Source organism: Bos indicus, chromosome 19 (genome assembly GCF_029378745.1).
Source record: "Bos indicus isolate NIAB-ARS_2022 breed Sahiwal x Tharparkar chromosome 19, NIAB-ARS_B.indTharparkar_mat_pri_1.0, whole genome shotgun sequence".
Classification (NCBI taxonomy): domain Eukaryota; kingdom Metazoa; phylum Chordata; class Mammalia; order Artiodactyla; family Bovidae; genus Bos; species Bos indicus.
Window position 1 is genome coordinate 50,882,541 of NC_091778.1, and position 7,132 is coordinate 50,889,672.

A 7,132-nucleotide genomic window follows, 5' to 3' on the forward strand; every position below is an offset into this window, starting at 1 on the left:
CCTCCAGATTCCCATCACACTGTCAGCCTCCAAGTCCTGTCCCAGGGACCCTCCTCCGCAGGTATGTTGGGCATGCATCTGAGTGGACCCCTCGCCTCCTGTCTGGGCCCCCTCCTCCTCCATCAATTCCTCCACCGTGTCTTCCTGGTTTGGGAGTTGCCTCGGTCACCACCATCGCCACCATCACTCAATCCAAGCCATGCGCTTCACTCCATCAGTCCACAGACCTCTGGGCCGCCAGCCCCACTCCCATCCCCTCTTCCCAAATAAAGCAAAAACAATTCGCATCTCCTTCCAGCACCACCTTTGACAGGACACATTGCCGTCCGCAAGCAGTTTTCCCCATTTCGCTTGTGGGAAGGACGTACCCATTTAGAAAGCAGACCTTTCTGCCTCCTTTTTTAAATCCAAAATAATCTAAGAAAAGAGCTGGGCTCCAAGGAATAGTTTCCTAGCACCCTTATCGTTAAGGGTTAATGGTTAAGCAAAATGCTCCAACACACACGTGTGCTCCCTTACCTGCTGGCTGGTGAGAAAAGCCCGAAGCTGTCTTTTGTGCAGAAGCAGGCTCTCCGCTCCCTCAAAGTGAGGCTGTATCAGGTGAGGCTCATTCCCTACAGACACGGGCCCCATTTGGCACTTGGGTGGGATCATTTACCTGCGGACGTGAGCACTACTCTGGTGAGGCTGTTCACCTGCAGCACAGGGTCCCCCCTCGGCACTTGGCATGGCTTCGTGGCATCTAGGTCCCACCTTTCTGTCTGGAGCGGCCCATCTACGTGGATTCTTGCCCTGCGTGTTCCTCTTCTCCTTTCCCTTGATATCTGCCTCTCCTTCTTTGTCAAACAGCTTCATTGAGAGAGAGCTCACACACCATACAACCCGCCATCTGAAGTGTACAATTCAGTGAGTGGTCTTCAGCCCATTCACAAGGTTGTGCGACCAGCACCTAATTTCAGCACATTTTCATCACACACCAGAGACCCCACACCAGCAGTGGTCACTCTCAGTCTCCCCCTCGCAGCCCCTGGCAAACACTCATCTCTTCTTTCAGTGGATTTGCTTTTTCTGGATGTTTCACATAAATGGAATTGTGGCTCTTTTTCACTGAGCATCACGTTGTCAGGGGTCACGCACGTTGCAGTCTGGTTGGCAGTTCATTCCTTTTCTGTGGCTGAATAACTGTCCACCATGTGGACAGACCATATTTTGTTTACCTGTTTGTCAACTGATGGACATTTGGATTATGTTGTTATTCCTAATGGCTTCCCAGATGGCACCGTGGTAAAGAATCTACCTGCCAGTGCAGGAGACGCAGGTTCTATCCCTGGGTTGGGAAGATCCCCTGAAGGAGGGCATGGCAACCCACTCTACTGTTCTTGTCCAGAGAATCCCATGGACAGAGGAGCCTGGAGGGCTACAGTCGCAGAGTCAGACGTGACTGAAGCAACTGAGCACACACACATACGTTACTCCTGACAACACTTTGGGATTAATATGAATAATGTCATGTACAAGGTTTTGTGTGGATGTAGGTTTTCATTTCTTACAGGCTTACTCCTAGGAGTGGAATTGTTGGTACCATGGTCACTCCATCTGACACTTTGAGGAGTTGCCAGACTATCTCCCACGGCAGTGACCAGGGCTCCCGTTTCCCCGGCTCCTCCCTCACCAGCGTCTGTTATCCTCTGTCTTTGTTTGTAGCCAGCAGACTGGTGAGGACCTGCATCCACTCCATGCTGCTCTCAGAGGCTCCCTCTGCACTACCCAGCTGTGCTCAGCCTCCCGAGCCCAGGCCTCCACCTTGGGGAGGCCGGAGCCTCCTTGCCTCTCTGCCTCCCCATGGACCTGCCCCTCTGCTTCCACTGGGGCCTCAGGATGCTCCTTTCTGCTGCCTGTCCTGTGACCCCTGCCCCACATAGCAAACTTTTCCACTTTTCTTTGTTAAAATAATTAAGCATGAATATTAAGAACAATGTTTTTATGTCAAGTGCGCTGTAATGACAGTTGATCGGGGGGGAAGGCTTAGCGCTCCTCTGAATCCCAAGCTTCACAAACCTGGTCTCCCAGCACCACTGGGGACTGAGGACAGGCCTGGGAAGGATCACCTTGGGTCCAGAACGTTCTCCCCGTCCGGCTCTTGCTGTCCCGATGGCTTCTCCTGCTCTTTCCTGGTTCCTCATCTTGGTGTTCCTTGTACCTCCCACACCTCCCCATTTCCAACAGGACAAAACCCAAACCTGTTGCTACAGGGCTTCATGATGGCTCAGGTGTAAAGAACCTACCTGCCAATGCAGGTGACCCCGAAGACATGGGCTTGATCCTTGGGTCAGGGAGATGCCCTGTAGGAGGAAATGGCAACCCACTCCATTACTCTTGCCTGGGAAATCCCATGAACAGAGGAGCCTGGCGGGCTATAGTCCAAAAGATCGAAAAGAGTCGGCCGTGACTGAACGGCTAAGCATACATGCTGCAGAACAAGAATTAGTGACTTAAAACACTAAGAAGCACTTACTAGCCTCATAGATTCTATGGATCAGGAATTTGGAAGCCACAAAGCTGTGTTGTTTTGTGGTCTCAGCCCATCTCACCTGAAGACTTGACTCGGGCTGGTGGTTCCCCTGCCAGGGTGGCCCTTCTCATGGCTGGTGGCTGTTGCTGGTTGTTGGTGGAGGCCCATTCCCCTAGGACAAGCCTCAGGCTGCTAGAACGTCCTCTGACCATGGCAGCTGGCTTCCCCCAGAGTGTATGTTCCTTGGGAGAGCGGCCCTTCCTCTGGCCAAGCCCCAGAGAGCACACAGCATCCCATCCTCCACTTTCTGCTGACTGGTATCAGACCATGAAGTCCAGCTTGCACTCAGGGGCAAGGGATTGGTCCCCACCTTCTTCACAGAGTAATGTCAAAAACTTGCAGGTGTTTCCACAACCATCATGCCGACATCCAAGGCCCCACAGCTGGTCCCGCTGCTTAAGGAGATTCACAAGAAATACAGGCTAAGGTTTCTGACAAGCCCTTGCTTGATTTTTGTTCAATTCCAAGGTCTCTAAGGAAGGACAGGCAGGACTGGGGTGGGGCTTGTGTGGGCCAGCACTCCCCAGCCTCCACGGGAGATGGTGCCCACCCTTGGGAGTGAGCGGGCACTGCCCCCTAGCCAGTGCTGCCTCCAGTCAGCACAGGGCCCAGTGAGAGCTGGGGTCGGCGTTCATTCTGTTTGCCCTTCTTGGCCTTTTCTCAGGCTTGGTGCCTCCTTTTTTTCATGTTTGGTCAACAGTCCTCCGCTCCCATCACAATTTTCTCAGTGTTTGCCCACCAGGGCTGCCTGTCAGCTGTAAGAGGGCCCATAAAGCCACCCGGCACTGCAAGGCCATAGTCGTCCAGGGGCCCTGGCTGCCCCCACACATATTCTTCACCTGCCTTTAATTTACTTTTGACACTGGGGGTCTGAAGTCTCCGGCCCCAGAGGCCCCTCGGGTCCCCAGCTCCACAGCAACCCCACATGGGTCCCTGAGCTAACAAGAGCTCCAGAGTGGCATTGGGAGGGGCCGCTGCCGTGGAAACAGCCGGCAGTCACCCAGATACTGCGACGGCCAGCCGCACCCTGGGTTGGCCGAGGGAGTCATCTAGAAATATCCTGCTCATCTTGTTTGCACCGAAACTCTGCAGTCAAAGCTCTGCCCCTGAGCTAAACCCCCACAGCGTCACACAGAAGGTCTGAACCAAGCCCCTTGCCCATCTCTGCAGCCAGAAGGCCTCCAAGGCAGGCCCCTCCCAGTCCCTGACATGCCCTGAGCTTGGAAGGACCCACAGAGTTTCAGGAAGGGGAGGGCTCAGGGCAGCGTGGACCCTGGATGGCAGGGCGACGTCCTGAGGGCTGGGACAGGAACCCACTGTGTCCTGTCACCCCTGACCCATCTCTCTTCAGACCCCACCATGGAGAGACGCATGCCCTCCCCTTGCCAGCCTGGCTGCCCCCACCCCTGGGCCACAGTGCCCCTGAGGATGGCACCCTTCTGTCCACATCAAGGCCCCTCAACCCCCTCCCCTCCCAGCAAAAACACCTTCACACAGGAGTGAAAGTGGAAACAAGGAAGCAAAGGGAGCTGTGTGATGAAAGCCCACTCTATGCCCACCTTCTCAGCTCCCTGAGGAGCCCAGAGAGGCCAAGCAACTGGCCTAAAGTTGAACAGCCTTGAGTGGCAGCCCTGATGTGAGCTGAGAACCTGCCTTTCTGACTCACTCTCCCCAAGGAGAACATTTAAGGAAGACAGATGCCTGCCTTAAAGGGACAAAACAGAGGACAGTCACCCACTGGAGTGCGAGCACGCTGCTGTCCTTGCGGCTCCAAGATTCCAGGACAGGCTGATTCCTTGAGTCGCACAGGACAGACACCAGCAGCCTCTGTGGTGCAGTGCTCAGCTCTGCTCAGGGTTGGAGGCATCCCCCCCTCCACCTCCTGCCCCAAGATGCCGTTGAGAATGAATGAGAGCTAGCTGCATCTCAGGGAGCACCCCACTGGACAGCAGGCACTGGATGTAAAGCTTCCAGGGTCCTTGTGTGTCCGGGTTTTACTGTTGACAGTGGAGCGTGGGAGGCATGCCAGACCTGCCCACCCTTGAACTTCCAGCAAGTTCACAACACAGCTCATGACCCCGGGTGTGTGTGTTGTGGTGGGGGAGGGGGTGGGGGTGGGGTGGAACGGAACTGCCCAAGCTGAAAAGACTTTCTCCAACACTTTCACACACCTCCCCATGTTTAATGTCTGTACAAATACTGGACAGGGACCTGGGACTAGGACCACCCAGCCCTGAACAAAGATTCAGAAAAATTCACAGAAAACGCAGACCCCTGAGTTTGCCTCCACCATCCAGGCTTCTTCCTGCACTCAAGCCTAGACTGCTCAGATTCAAATGGCATCTGATCGGCGCCCCCCCACCCCACCCCCGCAGCCCCAGAAAGTCTGCCTTGCCTCAAACTCCCAACATGATAGGGCTTGAGGAAGATTGACAGGAAGGCAGACCAATGCCGCCCCACCCTCAATGAGGCACACCCCCGTCCTCAATGAGGCACACACCTCTCCTCCCTTCCTGCCCATCTCAGATTTCTTGGGGAGAAAACGGTGGAAATCTCTAGAGATAATTCCTGTGAGGCTTTTGGTTTTGCGGGAGGCATTGGTTTGTGGGGTGAACTCTTCTCTTTTGCTGTCTCTCCCTCCTCCTCATCCTCTTTGTGAACCACAATACAAAAGAAACATGATTTTTCGGAAGACTGGAATTCACAATGGCACACAGTATTGCCTACAAGACCCTTTCGCAGCTTCCTATCGAAGCCAACCCTTGGCCAGCGTGTGTATGTCTGGGGTGAAGGGGGGCTGAGCATGGAGCCTGGCGCTCAGGACCGAGGCGCTCGCTGCCACCGGGAAATCTTCGCGGCTCATATCGTCAACACTTGTCACTCAGGACTGTTGGAGTGTGATGTCACTCTCCCCGACCCTCACCACCTGCTTCTCTCCAAATGGATGGCACTCTCCTCCCATGATGGTCATGGAGACCCCCGGGCTCCTCATGGGTGATGTCTGGAGGAGGCGGAGGAGGAAAGTCCTTGCAGAGCCACCTGGGTCCTCAGCCCGTGTGTAGCGCGGGGTAGGGGGGTGGTGGTTGTCGACCCACAAAACACGGATGGAATCACTGGTGTGCCTGAACCACACGGGCACTGAGAGGTGTGTTCTTTACCAGAAACGTGAGGAGTTCTTGAGCATTGTCCTATAAGTGATACAGTTGATCGGTTGTTCAGTTCAGTTCAGTTGCATCGGTTGTTCAACATCTAAAAAGCAGTCTGCTGGGTGTTAGGGACCCATGGTATTTGGACCCTGAGTCTCCAGCCTCCAGCTTAGCCAGGACACAAGCCCAGCCTGCTTGGTCTCAGGCCAGCGGCCAGAGGACAGGGGTGTCTGTCCGACTCATCGGCTTGCTGTTTGGCTAAGCTGCACCCTGCTGCTCGTTTCAGACATGAAACCCTCTTCACGGGGAGGGCTGTGCAACCCTGAGGAGAAGAGGGAGCTGGAGGAATATCTAGTCTTCAAGCTGCAGTATTTCTCATCCCGTTGGACGTGACTGGGACTCCCCAGACTCTTCTAGAACTCTGCAGAAGGCTCCATACAAACCAGAGCGGTGTTGATTATCACCCTATGCTTATCGTTTGAGTCATGTCCAGGTTCTTGTCACTTCGCAGCTAATTACAGGGCAATGAAATGGTGCTGGCTGTACTTTGAATTTGCAAGCTCAGAGCCAAAGTCCTGATTCCTCTTGTGTCCCTGGCCTGCAGCAGGACATGGTGCCAGCAAGAGAAGAAGCTGCAGGGCCTGGCTCTCAAAGGTAGGGACACGTGGTGACCCATCCCCTAAAAGGGAACCCAAGGGAATCCGACATCAAAAAGAATTCCTCCCTCTGGAATGCTGGGCAGCAGGGGGCTGTCATGACCTAAGCTGACCCTAGGCTTTGGAAGTGACTCAGGCTCAGCCGCCAGCCCTAACCCACAGGGTCCCCGCCACTTTCCAGGATTGACTACTTTTCCCCGTCTCTTCTGAAGACCTTGGCTGCAGCCCTGGTCCACCTGGCCCTCCTATGAATCCCACTCCACACCCTTGAGATTTAATCATGTCTGATCGGGGGACACATTCTGAATGATTTCCCTGGACTGCCATTTTACTCCCAGAACTTTAAACTCTGTGTGTGCCTCTCACAACCAATCAGCTCTATTTGTGTGAGGGCCGTGCCTAAGACACAGCACTGGCACAGCTTAAAATCTCAGAAAATGAACGCAGATGAACAAACATGCTTTAGTTATTCTTAATATACTTACTCATGAAAACAATATTGCATAAACTTTTAGAAATAAGACAGATAGTTTTAAACCTAGAATATTTTTACAATGGGGTTTCCCAGGTGGTGCAGTGGTAAAGAATCCACCTGCCAATGCAGGAGACTCAAGAGACGTGGGTTTGATCCCTGGGTCTGGAAGATACCCTGGACTAGGAAATGGCAACCCATTCCAGTATTCTTGCCTGGAAAATTCCACAGACAGAAGAGCCTGGTGGGCTACAGTCCATGGATCCCAAAGTTGGACATGATTGAG